Source organism: Paroedura picta, chromosome 14 (genome assembly GCF_049243985.1).
Source record: "Paroedura picta isolate Pp20150507F chromosome 14, Ppicta_v3.0, whole genome shotgun sequence".
Classification (NCBI taxonomy): Eukaryota; Metazoa; Chordata; class Lepidosauria; order Squamata; family Gekkonidae; genus Paroedura; species Paroedura picta.
In genome coordinates, this window is record NC_135382.1 from 35,136,240 (window position 1) to 35,155,494 (window position 19,255).

Genomic DNA, 19,255 nt, shown 5'->3' on the forward strand with positions numbered 1-19,255 from the left:
TATGGGCAGCTGTCAGTCCAATACTGATCTCAGTGGACCAAAAGGTTCGATTCAGTATAAGGCGGCTTCACACGATCAAAGACTTCTGCTCGCCTTCTGACTCAGGAGTGGAAACTGTGCTTTATTAAATGCTCAACGTTTCCCTGTCCATTTTACATTGTAGATCCTTTAAACGGTTGCTTTTTGTATCGGCTGCGGTTCCTAATATTGTTTTACGTTCCGTTATGAATTCTACACATCCCCGGCTGCCTTTTAGACAGAAAGATGGTTAATAAACCTTATAAATAAATAAAATGTCATTGATTTGCAGGGGAGCTGATTGAGCAGCTTCGCGTCCCTGGGCCCCGTTATAGTCAGCAAGGCCCTTAATAAGATGGACTTTAAGAAGGGCTGGTTTGCCATAGCAGAGAGGGAGACCCGGGTTCGAATGCTAGCCCAAACAGTGACCTTGGCCTCAATCATGATCTCTCAGGCTAATTAACCTCTCAGGGCGGTTGAGGAACCCAGCGCCCGGAGCTGGGTTTATGTACCCTGAAGCAAAATGATGTCCTGACCTAGTTGGCCCAGGCTAGCCTGATCCTTAGATTTATTTATTGAATTTGTATACCGCTGTTCCCAATTGGGCTCACGGCGGTTTACATAGCCAAAGAATAAGAACACAGTACAAAATAAAACACACACATAATTACCCTTTAGTTACATTTTTAACCAATAAGACGGCAGGCGAAAGAAAAACCACTAACAGATCTCGGAGACTAAGTAAGGTCAGCGCTGGAATGGGAGACAGTCCTATTGGATCAGTCCAATGGATCATCAGAAGGTGGCCCCCAATCAACCTAGTGACAGAACATTCTTCCCCTACGAAAAGCCATGCATAACAACAGCCAAGAACAAGGAATTGAAAGCAAATAAACCCAGAGGAGCAATCAAGAGCAGAACAGGGAGAGAACAGAAGCCAAGGATAATCCACTAACTTTTACCAAAAAGTTCAATAGGACTTAAATCAAGACTAACCTCTCCTGGACTGAGGGCTTTTGTGGGAGGACTCTCCATAAAAATAACAACCTGAAGAAAAGCCCTTAATCCCCATTATATTCACTCAGTGATATTTACCAAGCGGGTTTCAATCCAACTATCTTTATGCATGAGAGAGCTAGCCCACTGCTGTGGCTAGCATGCAGGATTGCCAGCTCTGGGCTGGGATAAACCTGAAGATTGGGGGGAAGGGGGTAGAGCCTGGGGAAGGTGAAGTCTGGGGAGGAACCTCAGAAGAGTCGACCACATAGAGTCCACACCTGAATGCAGAGGAGTTGATCTTGATCACCTGGAGGGCAACTGTAAGACCGTTTATGCACTGGAGGTTTCATGCTGGGCTGCAGGCTGGAGTTTTAGTTGTGCCAGGTTGCCTCACCTCTTTCTGCACCCACATGGGGGAGCATTTGGCCTAGTACACCTCATCCACCCCCACCCCCACCCCGATTTGTGCTCCTGCATGCCTCTTGTGGCGCAGTCTGAAAGCTCTGCCCATGAGGCTGGGAGTTCAATCCCAGCAGCCAGCTCAAGGTTGACTCAGCCTTCCGAGGTCGGTAAAATGAGTACCCAGCTTGCTGGGGGGTAAACAGTAATGACTGGGGAAGGCACTGGCAAACCACCCCGTATTGAGTCTGCCATGAAAACGCTGGAGGGCGTCACCCCAAGGGTCAGACATGACCCAGTGCTTGCACAGGGGATACCTTTACCTTTTTATGCAACCTGGGGCAGTGAAGTTCCCAGTGCATAAACGGTCTAACAGCAGATTTCCAGGTGCCACCTGGATGTTGGAAACTCTAGGTAGCATGCCATGTTAGGGCTGAGGGGCTTTACCTCACCAGGTTGTTGTTGTGAGGACCTGTGTTCTCTGCCTGGCAGGAAGGGTGGGATAAAAAAAAAGTATAATCTACAGAAAGAACTGAGACAACAAAGGCACAGGGTTTTAAATGGCCATCCGCTGGCCTCATGGCTTGTGAATCCCTGCCGAAGAGAGAGGAGTTTCTGTGAACGCCCTTGAAGCCTCTTGGCTCCCAAGGGAACAGCTTTGAGACGAGACCCGGGAATCTGCAAATGTTTGACCGCTGACCATAAATACTCGGTAGCAATTAGTTTTCAAGGGTAGCAGATAAAGTCGAACATGAAGGAAAGAGCCATAAAACAATGTTCAGAGCTGCTACTTTATCTTTTTCTTCTGGAAGGGGAAAAGAAGAGGAAAGGCAGCATCCCAGAAAGGAGGGGGGGGGAAAGGTCACCACAGAGAGGCCACCGGGCCGCTGGGGGCTTAAAACAATTCATCCTTGACTTCGTGTGGCCTGCCTCTCATGTCCAAAAACTCCTTTCAGCTTTGAGTCGGAAAATATGTGGGCCAGCTAGCCACGGGTTCTACTTTAGTGTAAGGGGGCGGACGGCTCTTCCCTCCGAAGAGATGAAGCTTCCTGGTACCCAGCAGCATCACTGCAGAAGGTTTGTGTCAGGCTTCTGGGAATTTCTGTGATAGGCTGAAGAAGAGTCTCATGCTACAAAAGTAAACATTCGGGGCCATTTCGCACGGCTTCAAAGTAGCACAATGGTTGCTATTTGGAAACGCTACTAATTTGCCATAACCCACGACGTCGTAGACAATCTGCAACAATCCTGAAACCAATCAGCAAAAAGCGCTTCGTTGTGGCGCTTTCAGGGGAATCCAGAAAAGTGGATTCACCCTCCGGATAGCGATACACTCCTGCAACCAATCTGCAACAGTAGCGCTAAAGACCTGTGCGTTACCATTGTTGCTGGTTCTTCAAAGTCCCTCCCCCTGGCTCTCTCCTCCAAACTTCCGGCGAAGCGATCGCCATTTTTTTTTCTCCGAGCGAGCGGGGATAAACGCACCGGCGAGCCTCTTTCTGTTTAGAGGCTTCCCTGGCTTCAGTCCTTCACCTTTAGTCACTAAGCACAAACCACTGAAAAGCCCGTTTGCTGAAATAAAGTCCCTTTATTTTTTACAAATAAATTCAGCCGAAAATCGGGACCGTGAGAGGGGGGGGGGATTTTTTTTTTATCACTCGAGGCAGCGTGCAAACGATCATACAATCAAACGACAGCTCACATTAGGCAGCTGGATGGGTCTCTCCGTAGCAACGAATCTACCTAGATTCGTTGCTATGGGTCGTTTTTTTTTAAAAAAAACCTTTCTTAAAGGGAAAGAGGCTGTTTGGGAGCATGCTAACGGCTGCCCATTGGCTGCTTGACGGCCAGGGGCGGGACGAGCTTGGCAATAGCGCTTCCTTTCTAGCGATTTCTGCCGAGACCGGAAGCCTGTGGGAAACGCTAAAAAATGCAACTGATTCCACTACAAAGGCAGGTATGCATAACGACGAATTCCACTATTTTAAATGGCGATTTTTCATTCTGCAAACAATTTGCAACAAAGATCCCTGTGCGAAAAGGCCCTCGGTTTTGCGGTGCTTGGAGGGAGTTGCATGGAAATGCACGGTGGTGATACAGAGTTGCCAAGTCCAGCAAGGGAAATACCTGGAGATTTGAGGGGGTCGAACCTCGGAAAGGCAGCATTTCAGGAGGGGAGGGATCTTTAGCATGAACTCCACCCTTCAAAGCAGGGTTTCTCCACGGGAACTCACCTCTGTCATCCGGACATCAGCTGTCACTCCAGGAGGCTTCCAGGCACAATCTGAAGGCTGGCAACCCTAGTGGCGAACCCCAGCCAAAGACCCGAAAGCTGCGTCGAAAGCTGTTGGCTGAAATTGTACGTTCTTGAAAAAACTAAATCTGGAAGTGGAGTTTCTCGTGACAAAAAGCGGAACGTGGACATGAAAGACATCGCTCTGAAGCGTCCTTTCTCCGCTGACCTCCTGCCCCAGTTTTCTTCTATCTGCTGCCAAACCAAATGGTGTGATTATTCCTGGCAAAGCATTTTCAAATAAATTGCTTTCCATTCAAAGGAGGACTAACACCAAGGTGGTCACTTTTTTTTTTTAGGGGGGGGGTCTGCTCTTAACTTTGTTGTTCTTTAGATGAGAAGTGCTTCCGTTTGGGCTCCAGATCTCATTTTTATTTAAATGGTTATAGAAAATATAAAGATTCCAGAGGCTACTTTGGGACGGAAAAGAGAGAATCAAATTGCTGCTTGGGGGGGGGGATTTTTTTCCATTCCAAATAAGGACATTTGCTTAGAAATGACCTGACAATTTCATTTTGGAGCCCCATGAACCATTTGAAAGCCAACGATATTTTACACGAGACTATTTCTTTTGAATCATTGATTCTTCCATATAGAAGCAAACTGAGGCCTGAAGGAATGCATCATGTGGAATGATTTAATTTTGATGAGCCAGAATGCTACTTTTAGCTGGGAAGAATGTTCCCATAGACTGTTAGGAAACAGAAAGCCAGTTTAAAGACAAATGACTTCACCAGTTTCTCAGAGTAACAAAAGACTCATGGTATCTTTCCCCAGTCCACCCCAACCCTTGCTGAGTGGAAATTAGCAGCAGGTTTCGGACTGGGCATGTAATTTCTAACTTCGAAAAGGCTCCTTCTAGGAGTCAATAAGTATCCTGCAAACACAACTGGATGTGTTTTCTAGATTCCAGGATCCATTAACTGTGCTTTTTACCAAATAGCTGCTGTTTTCCAAAAGGAAGTTACGGATCAGTTCTCAAGACAGTTTGGATTTTGACAGCAAAATTTGAGTCCAGTGGCACCTTTAAGACCAATACAGTTTTATTCCATAGAATCGTAGAATCACTGAATCATAGAATAATAGAGTTGGAAGGGACCTCCTGGGTCATCTAGTCCAACCCCCTGCACTATGCAGGACACTCACAACCTTCCAGGTGTGAGATTTCGTGTGCATGCAAGCTGCCTCAGAAAATGAAACAGAAATCGTCAGAATACAGACATAAGGAGAGAGTAAATTAGCAGCAAATTTGTAAACGGTATTTTAGTGCTAATTTTCTCTCTCCTTATATAGGTACTCTGATGATTTCTATTTCATTGGCTGCGGAAGTGTGAATGCACACTGCAGTCCATGCTGTGTTTAAAATGGTGTAAGCCTCCTTAAGCCACTGAGGAAAGACGGCCTATAAACTGGACGATAAATAATAAATAAAACTTGTGGGTGTATGCTTGACTTAATCGAGTTGGGCTTGACTTCATCGTAAAACCTACAAAAAACAACAACCCCAGGCCCATGCCACCTTGCAGGGTGGGGGAACCTCGCCACCCTGGCTCCCGTGGGGGAGCACAAAACTGGAGTAGATGAGGTGCACTGGGACAAAGGCTCCCCCATGCGGGAAAAGGAAGAGGCAGGGCCACCTGCCCCAGCTGAAACTCCAGTCTGCAGCCCAGCACCAGAGCCCCTGATGTGGAAAAGGTGTCAGAGCGGTTCGGCCCTTCCCTGTCTTGTGTGGCAGCCCTGGACTCCCTTGGTGGTCTCCCATCCAAGTACTAAACAAGGCTGACCCCACGGATGAGATCCTACGGGTCAGGTTGTGTTTAGCCCCCCCCCCCCTCTCAACTATTTGCTGGTGCCGAGCTTCATCAACGTCTGGCATTATCTCACTTGCTTATTTTTAAAGGACTTGGCCTTTGAATGGAATCTGGTTCGTCTGTTTGTTAGTATTTCTTAAACTGTTGTGATCCGAGGCCTGCCTTTTGGCGTTTTTAAGGGCTATGATTTATAGACGTCTCTCTCCTTCAAGTTAGCGGTCCTGTGCCCATTCTCTTTCTTCTTCTTCTTTTTTTAAAAATGACTGCTGAACTGTGTTCGCTTGAAGTTGGGTCACAGAAATGCCCCGCTGGCATTTTATTCGTTTTCATATTGCTTTTAAATAGTTTGGGAATTAAGTTGGGAGCCTTGAGCGGTAGGGTTGCCAAGGGCAGGCTGGGAAATTCCTGGAGATTTGGGAGTGGGGCCTGGGGAGGGCACAGATTGGGGAGGGGAGGCATCTCAGGGGAGGTTTATTCTTTTCCTAAATGACAATGTTTTCTGTAGTCTGGAAATGAGCGGTGATTATAGTAGATCTCCAGGCCCCACCTGAAGCTTGGCTACTCTATTCAGCACTGAAGGGACAGACTAGAAAGAAGTAGAAAATTCAATATATCTTTCGCAATGATTTTATTGTACTTTTTACCCCTTTCGACAAAGCTTTCTCAACCAGAGTTTTGTGGCTTCCGGAATGGGTGGGAGTGAATCAATTCTTAATATGTTTTAAAAAATTGTTACACATTTATAGGATGATAGGACCGTATATGTCAGACTTTCTCACCCAAGGTTTTGTGAAACGCTGGGGTTTCTTGACGGTCCTGGAAGGGTTTCCTGAATGGGTGGGCGTTAGTAAATTTTTAATATCTATTTTAAATGTATTAAACATTGATCGGATGATATGGCCATATAGGGTCATGTCGACCTGCCCCGCCCCCAAATGGCCAATGATGTGCTTGGAGGGGAAGGGAAGGGAAGGGGAGGGGCCCCAGGTGGGCGTGTCCACAGCTCTGCTTCCCAACCACATTCTGGCAGGATCCTGCTTCTTTTGCTGTTTCTCAAAGCCCAAAGAATGTTCCAGGAGTTTTTCACCAGTAGAAAAAACAGCTGAGAAAAGTTGATACATGGTCATGTCGACCTCCTCAAATGGCCAATGATTGGCCAGGAGGGGGTGGGAAGGGGAGAGGTGTGTACACAACTGTGCTTCCCAACCGTATTTTGCATGATTGCACCACTTTTGGGGTTTCTTGAAGCCTGAAGGTTGTTTCAGAAGGTTTCCCAACGATGAAAAGGCTGTCCTCGGAGTTTTAGCAGCATTAAATAAATAAATAATCTGTGAACGGCAAGAGATTGGAAACTCATCCCCATTTTCTTTTATAAAGAAAGGGTTTTTTTGGGTTTTTTTTTTTTTGCAATTTTGGTCTGCATACCTAGCATATCGTTTATTAATAAAGGTTCCGGAATGTGCCAAGTGTTCTCACTTGGATTGTCAGCCAGCCATCACAGTAGAAAGTTTTTTTTTAAATTCTAGGCTTAGGGTTAACTGCTTTCGAGTGAGCGATTAAATTGTGGAGCCATTGAAAGAAATGCATCTGTGGAAATAAGCAGCGGCCTTTTTCCAGAAGAGGTGTGGGAAAACTCACTACATTTCAGCCCACAGGGCCCTGTTATGGCCGTATTCCTGTTCCCTTTCTGGATGAAATATAGCAAGCGAAGCAGAGAATTAACTGCAGCTAAGAAGGTGGAATGCGTTTGTGTGTGTGTGTGTGTGTGAAGGATTTCGGAAACAAATCTCTGGGTTGGGAGGGTAAGGGGAAATATTTAGCTTCTGGTTTTAGTCAAGTCGAGTTTGTTTGGAATTTAACGTGTGGCTCTGAGATCACACACCTTTTATGTCTTCAAAGCCTGCCTGCAGAAAGAAGGCGAGGAGAAGCTGCGAAGACGCCCATAAATCACGGAAAAGGAGGAGAAGCCGCAGACGGTCAAAGATGCAACGGAGCGAGGCATTTTACGGCTGGACCAGGAGGAAGCAGAAATCTGACTTGGGTTTTCTGTTTCCAAGAGCATAATGGGGGCCGGGGAGCCTAACAGTGGAGGAGTGTTATGTGCTGTTGGTATGTGGCCCTTAGGGCCCCTCAGAAAATACCCCAGGCTGTGTGCTCACTGTGGGAATGTCATCTGGGAGGCTAAAGGCAGCCTTGTAAGGGCACATGGTATCTATTGGACTTCTCACCTGGGATACTTTCTCAGTGTGTTGGGAGAGCCATGGTAGCAAAGTTCCCTCTTGCACAGAGCGGCCAACTCTGGGTCTGGGAATTCCTGGTATTTGGGGGCAGAGCCTGGGACGGGAGGAAGGTCAGCAAAACATAATGCAGGGTTGCCCGTGTCACCAGGCCACACCCCCTGCCACCAGGCCCCGCCCCTGCCACCAATCAGCCGTCCGGTGCTGGCTGACTTACCAAGATAAAGAGTGAGGTCCGGACTATATCACCAGCAATGTCATGACATCACTTCCTGTGTTCCCCTGAAGTATAAGGCCATAGAGTCCGCAATCCAGAGCAACCAATTTGCCATGGGGAACTGATCTCTGTAGGCTCCTGCCCTGATTGCTTGACCAAAGTCACAGGACTCCCAGTGGGGTATTGTTAGGAAGTTGCCTTGCTCATCCCCCCCTTCCCATCCTTCTGTTCTCGTGCTCTTGTTTTCCCAGGCTCCCTATCCCATGTCCAGTTGTTATGCCTGTTCTCTTCCTGCCTGAAGGCATCAAGTGTAAACTGTGCTACCCTTTGATGATAAGAAATGTTCCGTGTGAAACTGAATTGTGTTGGAAGGGGGGAGAATTTGCATCATGCTTCCTTTTGCCTTTGTCTTCAGCAACACAGAAATCTTGTGATGCCATTTGTACTCTCCTGAATAAACTACTGAGTTTTCTAGCCAGAACTTTGAGTATGCCTCCTTTGGGTAGATTTGCCCTGGAACATGACAAGGAGATCAGCTGTACTGTTGGGATGCAATCTCCAGGCCCCACCTGGAGGTTGACAATCCTTCTAAAGCTCAGAAATTTACAGAGCGCAAAACACACATTACTTTGGATAATTAGGCAAAAAAATGCCTTATGATGGGGAGGGAACCTGCAAATGACCACATCACCCAGAAACAAAAAGACATCTCAAATGATAGCTAAACACTAACAAATCCACGTTGGGACTATGTAATCTCATCAACAGATCTACTGCATCTCAATTTTGAGTCACTTTCTAATTCTTCAGGGGTGTTTTGTTTCCAAATATATCCCCCTCCGAGCACTCTGCTTCTACTGTGTCGATTTTCAGGTCCGTGCTTTCGTTAAACCCGTCGGCCATCTTAGCTCTCTAACCAAACATACTGCGGGACCCATTAATATGTTTGTGCCTATATAAGGTATACATGCAGTTCCTTCCCTTTATTAGCAGGAATGCCTCAAAGGACAAACTCGTGACTGTGGAAGAAGAATGTGCATATGGTTAAGGTAGGAGACGGCCACATATGTCTTTAATATGTGCTTAGCGAAACAGCAATTTTGGCCCACATCTGTTGTTTGTTTAAACAGCTTCTCCCCCCTCCCCTCCCTTTCTTTGTAGTTGTCAAAGGGGAGGGCATAACTGGTGTCTTTGAAAGGAAGAAGGGATTGGAGAGGCTTTGTCCTTTAAAAAAAGAGTCCTATGGTATGTTGTGGGAACAGCACACACAGACTGAGATGCCGTTGTCCTGAAGTTATTTATTTCGAGCCGGAGAAAAGCGCAAGAGTCCCGTAACACCTTGAAGACTGACAACATTTGTGGCAGGGGATCAGCTTTCACGAGAGGCGACACACTTCAGTTTATTTGAAGAACTTTCTGGAAGATTCAGGGCAAAGCTTGCAACTGGCACAACCAAACTACAAAAACGCCAACCTTAGCCCGACTTGTCTTTTTGACCGAGCTTGCCTCGTTTTTGCTTTAAATTTGGCTAGAGACCCCCCTGAAAGGGGTATGGATATTGCTGCATCAGAGGGCTATCGAATAGCTGCAAAGCAGCTTGAGGTCATTAGCACAGGCTTCAAGTGCCATTCTCACAAAGCAGGTTGCTGAAAATGTAGTCAAATACAACAGGATTTCGAAATGGTGCCCTGACCTGGGCTTATTCTGCACACAATAGATAACGCACTTTCAATGCACTTCAGAAGTAGATTTTCCTGGGCCCATTCTGCACACATAGGATAATGCACTTTCAACGTGATTTGGCAGCTGGATTTTCCTGTGCAGAACAGGAAAATCTACTTCTAAAGTGCATTGAACGTGCATTATCTGTTGTGTGCAGATTAGGCTCTGTTCTGCACAGGAAAATCCAGTTGCCAAAGCACACTGAAAGTGCATTATCCTATGTGTGCGGAATGGGCCCTGGTTAGCCCAGACAAGCCCAATCCCACCAGATCTCAACAGCTAAGCATGGCTGATCCTGGCGAGGGCAGACAAAATCTTACGCTCGAGCACACAAATGCTCATGATCCCCGGCCTGATTTTGGTTGAGGTCGACCTGAATTCAATCACTTCCCATTGGCCTCTGAGCCCCCCTCCCATGAGAACCACCACCGACATGTCCATCCTACGGGGCCGTCGGTATATTACAGTTAAAATTGGATGTTCTCACCATGTTTGTTCCACTATGTTACTGTTCTCCTGTTATGACTCATTATTGTTCCATTTATCCTGTTATCTGTAAACCGCCGTGAGCCTCAGGGGAGGGCGGTATATAAACAATCAAACAAAAAATATATAATAAATAAAAAACCTGGCTTCAGCCAGAGTCAGGGCTTACTGTCCTCTGCACCGGCCTGGTGGAACACTCTCCGGTGTAAGATCAGGGCCCTGTGGGAGTTTCAGCAGTTCTGCAGGCTCTGTAAGACAGCTGTCCCACCAGGCCTGTGGTTGAGGCCCATCGAACACCACCCACAACTGGCTTCCCTACTCACATACCCGCATATGTGTAGGGAATAACATCTGGATGCCATATCATGAATGTCATAGCACTTTATTCCCCCTCCTTCCCATCAGAGAGAAGATGGGAGCTCCTGGGTTTTAATGGAAATTGGTTATAATAATTCATTTAAATGTTTTAATGGAACTGCACATGACATGTTGTGAGCTGCCCTGAGCCCCCGGGGAAGGGTGGCATGGAAAATAAATAAATATTATTTGGATGGGAGACCTCCAAGGGTTTGGTCCAAGGGAGACCTCCAAGGAGCACTAGGGGTTGTGACACAGAGGCAGGCAAAAGCAAACTCCACTGAACGTCCCTTGCTTGGCTGCCAGAAAATCCTTGGATCTCCTGGCTATACTCTTTCACAGCTTTCCTTGCAAAATCCTGCAAAGGTTTCTTTTGAAAGATCCTAAGACCCCTGACCTGGGTAGCCAGCCCTCCAGGCTAGCCTACTCTCATCAGGTTACAGAAGCTAAGCAGGGGTAACCATGGATAAGAACCCCCTAAGGAAGTCCAGGGTTGCTGTGCAGAAGAAGATAATAACAAGCCACCTTGGTTTGTCTCCTGCTTCACAAACTCTGTGGGGTTATCACAAGTCAACTGCAACTTGATGGCACTTTCCGTCAACCTTGACCTGGATGAGCTAGGCCAGCTTGATCTTGCTGGATCTTGGAAGCTAAGCAGGATCAACTATGGTTAGTACTTGGCTGGGAGACCACCAAGGAAGTCTTGGATTGTTAGACAAAGATGGTGAACTAACTCTGAGCATTTCTTGCCTGGAGGGCCCAGGCTACCCCGATCTCATTAAATCTTGGAAGCTAAGCCGGCTCGCTCTGTATGGATACTTAGATGGGAGACCATGAAGGAAATGCAAGGTTGCTGCACAGAGGCTGGCAAGGGGAAACCACCTCTGTCCCTTTTTGGCTTTGAACCCCCCCCCCCCCCCCGATTGCTATAAATTGGGTGTGACTCTATGGCACTTTCCATCACAAGAAAGAGAAATGAACAAAGGGTACAGGTCATTGCCCCATGGACGTATTTCTTGGCTTTGAAACTGGAGAACTGTTGGATAAGATCCACTTTATGTAGGAAAATGGCCTCTGCATTAGTTCCATTGGGGAAGGAAGGATCCAGAGCTTCAAAACCACCCTGCCTTTCTCTCCAAACACCCTGCCTTATAGCCTTTCATGGTGCTTGCAAGCTTTAACTTTTAAAAATAGAAGTCGAAACATTTAGTAATACATGTGGACAAAGTGTGCAATTTCTTTCTTTCTTTCTTTCTTTCTTTCTTTCTTTCTTTCTTTCTTTCTTTCTTTCTTTCTTTCTTTCTTTCTTTCTTTCTTTCTTTCTTTCTTTCTTTCTTGTGAGAAAACAGTGCCCTGGATATCAACTGCCAATTATAACACCAGAAGTGGAGCACATGCGTAACGCAAAACAGCTGTCAATTTATTTATTTTTTTATTTATTTAGTTTTTAAAAAAACTCTCCAGATCTTTCCTTAAGCCTTCTACTTGAGTGGAAGTCTGGGAACCATCCCCGGAGCATCTGTAGTAAAGGTTATGGGCTAATTTAAAAAGAGAGCGAGAGAGAGATAAGGAGAGGGGGGAAAGAAAGAAAGAAAGAAAGAAAGAAAGAGTATTTTTTTCATACTTTTTTTTTAAGTGGGTCAATGTGCCAAGTAAATTTGGACTAGTGGTCCACCATATCAAAAAGATTGGGACCCGCTGACCATGAAACTTGTCCTGGTAAAGAGATGGGGTCACCGAATTTGTAGTCTCATTGACTGTCCTTGACTTGCACTTGAGTCTCAGCAAGAAAAGAGGGCTACAAATAACTAAATACAAATTAAAAACAGACAAATGAGTTTATTCTGGACTAAAAGAGCTCTCCGGGGGCAGCTGGCTCCCCCAAATGTGCTTTTTTGTTTGTGTGAATCCACATGAAAAATTATCCATGTGAACGATTAGCCAGGGAAAGAAGGGCTCCTTAATAACTTGACCACAAATGAATTTGTTGTTGTTGCTTTTCGTCAATAGCGTACTCCATCTAAGGATTAGGCTGCAATGATGCAAGGCCAACTCTGTTTTCTTTCTTTTTAACCTTTGCAAAATAAGGAGAAGAACAACTGACCCGGCTCACTCCAAACCTCCAAAGGAAAATGATTCAAGATTGATTTCTCTGCTCTCTTATCCTTTGGCTGAGATTCTCTGGGAGAACACTGCAAAGAACATCTGTGAGTCAAAGGATATAGAAGTTCTTGAAGCAGAAACCCTTGGAAGTCCCAGGAATTCCTTCGACGTTGGGCTGCAGCTGCATATCATAGTGGCTTCCACTTCCGCTGCAGGATTAATAAACATCTTTACAGAGAAAGATGCCTGGAGATTTGGGGATAGAGGATAAGGGGGGGTAGCCTGTCCAGAGCGGAGGGAGCTCAGGGGGATGTCATCCCGTTCTCCAAAGCTGTTCACCCTCCAAAGCTGCCACGGTTTGTCCCAGTCACCTGATCTCTCTAGTCTGAAGACCTGATGTAATTCCAGAACGACTCCAGCCGCAACCTGGAGACTGGCAACCGTATCATCCCAGAGAGAGGGCGGGAGGAACAACAACACCAGCCTGAGAGACGACCAAGCCATTCCTGCGTAGCCTTTCCCCTCCGTTTTGCCTGCGCATCTGAGAAGGACATCTTCTCGTTCTGTGTATCAGTCCCGCCATCCTTGGTTGGATACTGACACTCAAAGTGACAGCTCTCTGGTGTTTACGCCACCCTTTGTAAGGAAGCAGCCCAATTTGTAGCAAAAAGCAGGCTTGTTAGAGTACTGAATAAGAAGGGGGTTGGGGAGATTTTTGGGAGGGGGGGGAAGGCGGTTGTTTTATTTCAGGATATAATGAGAACTTTGTGCGGGAAGTCCTGCCATCCCAGCCGTGTTAGACGGTGATTAATGTCAGCGTGTAATTCTGACAAGCCAAAATTCTCCCATGGTGCCCATGCATCACAGGGAATCTCGGGAGCTCTTACTTATTTATTGAACAACATGTAAGCAGTTGTTCCTTTTTTCTTTGTCAGGAGAACATATGAGTGTTTTCAATGCCGGGACTTCAAGGAATCCTGTCTTGTTGACAATAATGAGATCATCCAAACAATTACCGCTTGTTTTGCTTTACTTCGCTAGCGAGCAAGATTAAAGAAAAGTTAAGGAGCTTTGTCTGTTTCCTGTTATCCATTTACAAAGCTGGAAGGGGAAAGAAGTGTGTGGGGATGGGGGTGGGGGTGGGGATGGGGGGAGAACCCACGACATTCAAAGTGCCTCAGCTCAGGGTGAAGACAGACGCAATGTCTGCAGAGAATGGAGGCCTGGTTTGGAAGCCACCTTGATGTTCAAAACAAGTGTGTTCTCCATGGCTGGACTTTGGACAGGAGGCGGAAGAGATTGCCTTGCTTGGCAGTAAAAACCAAGTGCAGACAGCACCAACTGGCTAGCACCTGTGATGTCACGAAGACGTCTCACCTTCCCGATTCCTGGTGTGGCTTTAAATTTAAAAACAAAAAGAAAACAGTGGATAAATGGTCGAGCAAGGTCAATGTACATGTAGATCTTTAACCTTTCTCCCCAGAAATAAAGATGGGCAGCCCATCTGACGCAGGGAAGTAGAACATGGCGGACAATATAGCATTTGACTCTGTAGCATTGGCATAACATTATGCGCATAACAGTGAGGGGAGGAGCCTACTGGATCAGACCAAAGGCCTGTCAGGCTCAACATTCAGTTCATCCAGCAGCCAGTCCCTTGGGGCTTCCTATGGGGAGAATATCTAGAAGCGGGCTGGCCAGACTGGCTCTCCAGCGGTCCATGGATTACAATTCCCATGAGCTCTTGCTAGCATGTTTGATTCTCTGCTCCTCCAACTCCAGCCAGCTGGGTGACCTTGGGCTAGTCATAGTCCTGTTAGACCTCATAGAAGTTTTATGTCAGAAGCTCTCTCAGCCTCACCTTCCTCCCAGGGTGTGTGTTGTGGGGAGAGGGAGGGAAGGCGATTGTCAGCTGCTTTGAGACTCCTTCGGCCTGCTTTGAGACTTCCTTCTTCCTTAGTTGGGCGCAATTCTATTGAGGATGTTGGCTTTCAGGCAGTAGGTTTTCTTTGGTATTCTTGTTGCCAGGTTTGGGGGCGAAGTTTGTGACCCTGATAGGACACGCTTGAGGGTGATTGCTACTCTATAGGAACAGCAATTTGCCAGGAGAGGCTCAGTTAGGGTTGCCACCCTCTCCAGCTGGAACCCGAAGCTCTCCCAGAATAGCAATTGCTCTTCAGACTACAGAGGTCCTTTCACCAGGAGAGAAAGTGGCTTCTTCGGCCTGTGAACTCTGTGGCACTCCACTCAGATCCCCTTCAAGCTTCGTCCCCAAATCTCCAGGAGCTTTCCAATGCAGAGTTGGCAACTGAAGGCTCAGCCCCCACCCCACCCCGATCAGGGCATTTATCCAGTATGACACTAAATCATAAATCTCAACTGAAAGGTTGTGACTGTCCCGGTCTTAAGATTTCGTTTTTCTTATGGGGGAGAAGAAACCCCCCTGCTCTCTTCAGTATACAAATAGGGGTCGTGAGGGGGGGGGGGTGGAGATGGGGGGAGAGTGGAAAAGTCCCATCCAACCTAGATTAAAATAACATCAAAGAGCGAAAATAAGTGAATTCAGAGGTTTTTTTTTAAAAACTATGCAACTCTCTTTCCTGCTGTGTATCTAGATACTGCAGGAGCCTCAAAGCCGTGATTAGCTTAGACACCAAAGGCCGAACGGTGCAGTAGCTCAGCTCCCACAGATATAGATGACATCAAAGAAATTCCGCACGGAGGACAACGGCAGGCTGGTCTACGGCTCCGCAGGCGCCTCAATCAACGCGGCCTGCGGGGTGTCCCTGGGAGCTGCTGGAAAACTGGGTTGTTTGGGTTAGCCGGGACGGAGACGTTGCTCCCCGGTCTTGGTGCCGGGTGACCGCAAATCAGGAGCAGCCGCTGGCCCCGCCGGTCGTGTCTGTAAACTGGCCAAGGACCAAGCTGGAGGTCCGAGGCAGGATGGTAATATGGCGGACGCAATCGGCCAGTCTGTGGTGGGGTCCTGTCCGCCGGATCTGGTCAGCTCAAACTCAAACTGACCTATAGTGTGCGCTGGTGGGAAGATCTTCTGTTCTGTGTTTGTATGGCTGTTGGGGTTGTTGGTGGGTTCCCGCAGTTTGGTTTTTGCCCCTCCTGACGTCATGCTGGGGTCACAATAAAGAGCTGAAATGCCTCTGAGCCCACGGATCTTCCACCACCTGCACCTTTTCGGGGCCTGTTCTGGAAAGAAGAAAAGTTGGTTCTTATATGCCGCTTTTCTCTACCCGAAGGAGTCTCAAAGCCGCTTACATTCACCTTCCCTTTCCTCTCCCCACAACAGACACCCTGTGAGGGAGGTGAGGCTGAGAGAACCCTGATCTTCTTGCTCGGTCAGAACAGCTTTATCAGTGCCGTGGCAAGCCCAAGGTCACCCAGCTGGCTGCATGTGGGGGAAGAGGGAATCAAACCTGGCTCACCAAATTAGAAGTCTGCACTTCTAACCACTACACCAAGCATCAGAGGGGCAAAGAAGGTGGGTGTGCTTCCGTTGGGACTTGGGTGTGTCTGCCCCTGCAAGAGGGCAAATTTGGACCAGAGATCCCCAGTATGGGTGGGACCAACTGGGGCTTTTGCCCAGCAAGGCTTCTGATTAGCTATTGGAGACCTGATTGGCTGAACAGATTTTTTTTTTAATCATTGCTTTGTCAGCGGTTGCCACCTCAGCACAAGGATCTTCACTGTTTGATTGAAGCTAAGCTGTGGCAGCCATTTTGTGGCTGGCTCTTTCTCCCGTGGCGGCCATTTTGTGTGCCCACCCCACTATTAGAACACCAAAGGTGCCTTCAGTCTCAAAAAGGTTGAGAGTCCGTGATTTGGGGAGTGTTGTAAGCAAGAACAGTTTAAAACAATACTGTGGTGAAACGAGTTTCGTCTTTTGAGGGTGGATGTGTAGGAGAGATAATCATGTGTAACCCACCCCCTTCGAGTCTTTGGAATTTCACAAAATAAGCCCTAATCGAAAGTACACCTGGTTTGTATTTGGCAAAGAAATCCAACAGCACCAAAGTGAGCTCCTCTCTCTTTATCATCTTATCGTCCAGTTTGTTCATGATTCTTCCCTCCAAAGATCTCTGCAGATATCTTTAATAAACAGGAACCCTCAATCTGTATTTATTTAAAATGTCCCACGGTTCTTGAGCAGTAAAATTTTATTGGTATCGCAAAGAAACTTTCCTCAGAATGGAATGATGAGATATCAGTATCTGGAATGGATTGAAAAAACATTTGCCATCGCCACAGTCTTATAAGAACGGGAGATGCTTGGCGTTCACCGTGGCTGGTCTGTCTTCCCGCCAGCCCTAGATAGCTAACATAATCTGCGGGATGTTGAGACATACTTGGTGTAAAATTTTATTGCCGCATAAATTTGAAAAAGTTGCGTGGAATTTTAAGCTGCCTTGACCTTGCAAAATTTTGCAGTTTTGTTTTGCAGTTTCATGGTCTTGCGCAGTAATTCTAGGATTTTGGAGCTGATGCACATTCGTAAGGTTTATTCTTTATGGCAAAGAGATCTTAAGGGAACAGGGGGAAGGATTCCCCACAACAGCTAAAATTAAACTGGAGGGAGTGGGCTGCAGTGTAAAGTTGGAGCACTTGCATGGTTCACTTTTTTTTTTTTTTTTTGCACTTCAGTATCACCAGAAACATAAATTGTTTGTGTAGAATAATCAAATGTATTTGGAAACATGGTGGAACTGGGCTGAGAGCATGCTGAGCCTGCCTCACTGGTTCCTCTGAGAGCAGAGCCTTTTTAGTGGTGGCTCCATGCTGTTACTCCTTTTGGAATCCTGCCTGCTTCATGGAGGCGGTAAAAAGGTAAAGGTATCCCCTGTGCAAGCACCGGGTCATGTCTGACCCTTGGGGTGATGCCCTCTAGCGTTTTCCTGGCAGACTCAATACGGGGTGGTTTGCCAGTGCCTTCCCCAGTCATTACCGTTTACCCCCCAGCAAGCTGGGTACTCATTTTACCCACCTCGGAAGGAGGGAAGGCTGAGTCAACCCTGAGCCGGCTGCTGGGATCGAACTCCCAGCGTCATGGGCAGAGCTTTCAGACTGCATTTCTGCTGCCTTACCACTCTGCGCCACAAGAGGCTCTGTATGGAGGCAGTAGATGAGCATTTTCCTGTTTCTAGTGGCTTTTGATAGTTTAATTATATTTTTACAGAAAGTAATTTGTAATGCACTACTAATTTGGGTGGCTGTTAAAAACTATGCATTTATTGTTATTGTTGCTGTTGACCGCTTAAAATATTTCGGTTTTGCAGGGTAGTTGTGACAGTCTGCAGAAAAAGACCTAGAGCTGACAATGGGAGCTTTGACTCTCAAAAGCTTATATCCTCGAAATTTTATAGGTCTCTCTATGCCAAACTTTTTTGGGATTTTTGACGGTCCTGCAAGGGTTTCCCAAACAGGTGGGAGTTAATTATTTTTTTATATTTTTTAAAAATTGTAAAACATTTATCATGTGATATGACCATATATGGTTATGTTGACCCTCCTTCCCAAAATGGCCAATGATGGGCCTGGAGGGGGTGGGAAGGGGAGGGGCCTCAGGTGGGCGTGTCCACAGCTCTGCTTCCCAACCATATTCTACATCAGGGGTAGTCAAATTGCGGCCCTCTAGATGTCCATAGACTACAATTCCCAGGAGCCCCCTGCCAGCTGGCAGGGGCTCCTGGGAATTGTAGTCCATGGACATCTGGAGGGCCGCAGTTTGACTACCCCTGTTCTACATGATAGCGCCACTTCTGGAGTTTCTCGAAGCCTGAAAGATGTTTCAGGGGTTCCTCAACGGTGAAAAAGTTGAGAAAGGCTGTTCTACACGATTGCACTCGGAGCCAACTCTTAGAAAAATGTGTTTTTATGTAAAAATATAGTCGTTTTTCTTTTACCCGCTTGGTTGTTACTGCTTTTCTTGAGTGCCGAAATGTGAGCCCCCATCGATAAAATGCAAAACTTCAACTGCAGTAAACATTCAGACAGGTTTTAATATCGAGAGAACACTGATGCCAGCTCCATACCAGCAGCCTTTGGATCCTTCCCTTTTTTTTTCGTTTACGGAGATTAATCTACGATGTCAAATATTTTACCATGAACACTAGGCCAAGCCATTTCCTTCCCAGGAACATGCTTTTGGCATCATCCGCCGCTTACTATTTGCTACAGTTGACCCCGTGCCAATTCTTAACATCTTTACGTACTTCATTCTTAGGCTGCACTCCAGGAGAAATTGATGGAAGTTCTGCCCGAACAAACACTTTGGAGTTAGTCCTAACCCATGGACCAGACTGTGTGAGGCCAATGGAGGGAAAAGGTTTGGCCCTGAAAATGTCCCCTTTGAGGGTCACTGAAAATGCCCAGGAGGTGTTTCTCCAGAATCTCTGCCCGTGGTAAGGATTAGAAGCAATAACCACAGGCACAGAAGCATCGGTGGTATGGTTCTTCTTCTTCTTCTTCTTCTTCTTCTTCTTCTTCTTCTTCTTCTTCTTCTTCTTCTTCTGTCCTGAAGCAAACCTTTATAGCAACGCTGTGGAGATTTCAAGGCAAGAGATGTTCAGAAGTGGTTGGCGTAACATCCCCCGACTTCCTC

The 19,255-nt window shown here is 46.7% G+C and overlaps 1 long non-coding RNA gene across 1 annotated transcript; it reads left to right on the forward strand.

Moving 5' to 3' along the window:
• Positions 1-6,806: 6,806 nt before the first annotated feature.
• LOC143824046 (uncharacterized) lies at positions 6,807-13,707 on the forward strand. Its single transcript, XR_013226671.1, has 3 exons — positions 6,807-7,142; positions 7,420-9,023; positions 12,628-13,707. It is a non-coding gene; the product is annotated as an uncharacterized LOC143824046 (long non-coding RNA).
• The last annotated feature ends 5,548 nt before the right edge of the window (positions 13,708-19,255 follow it).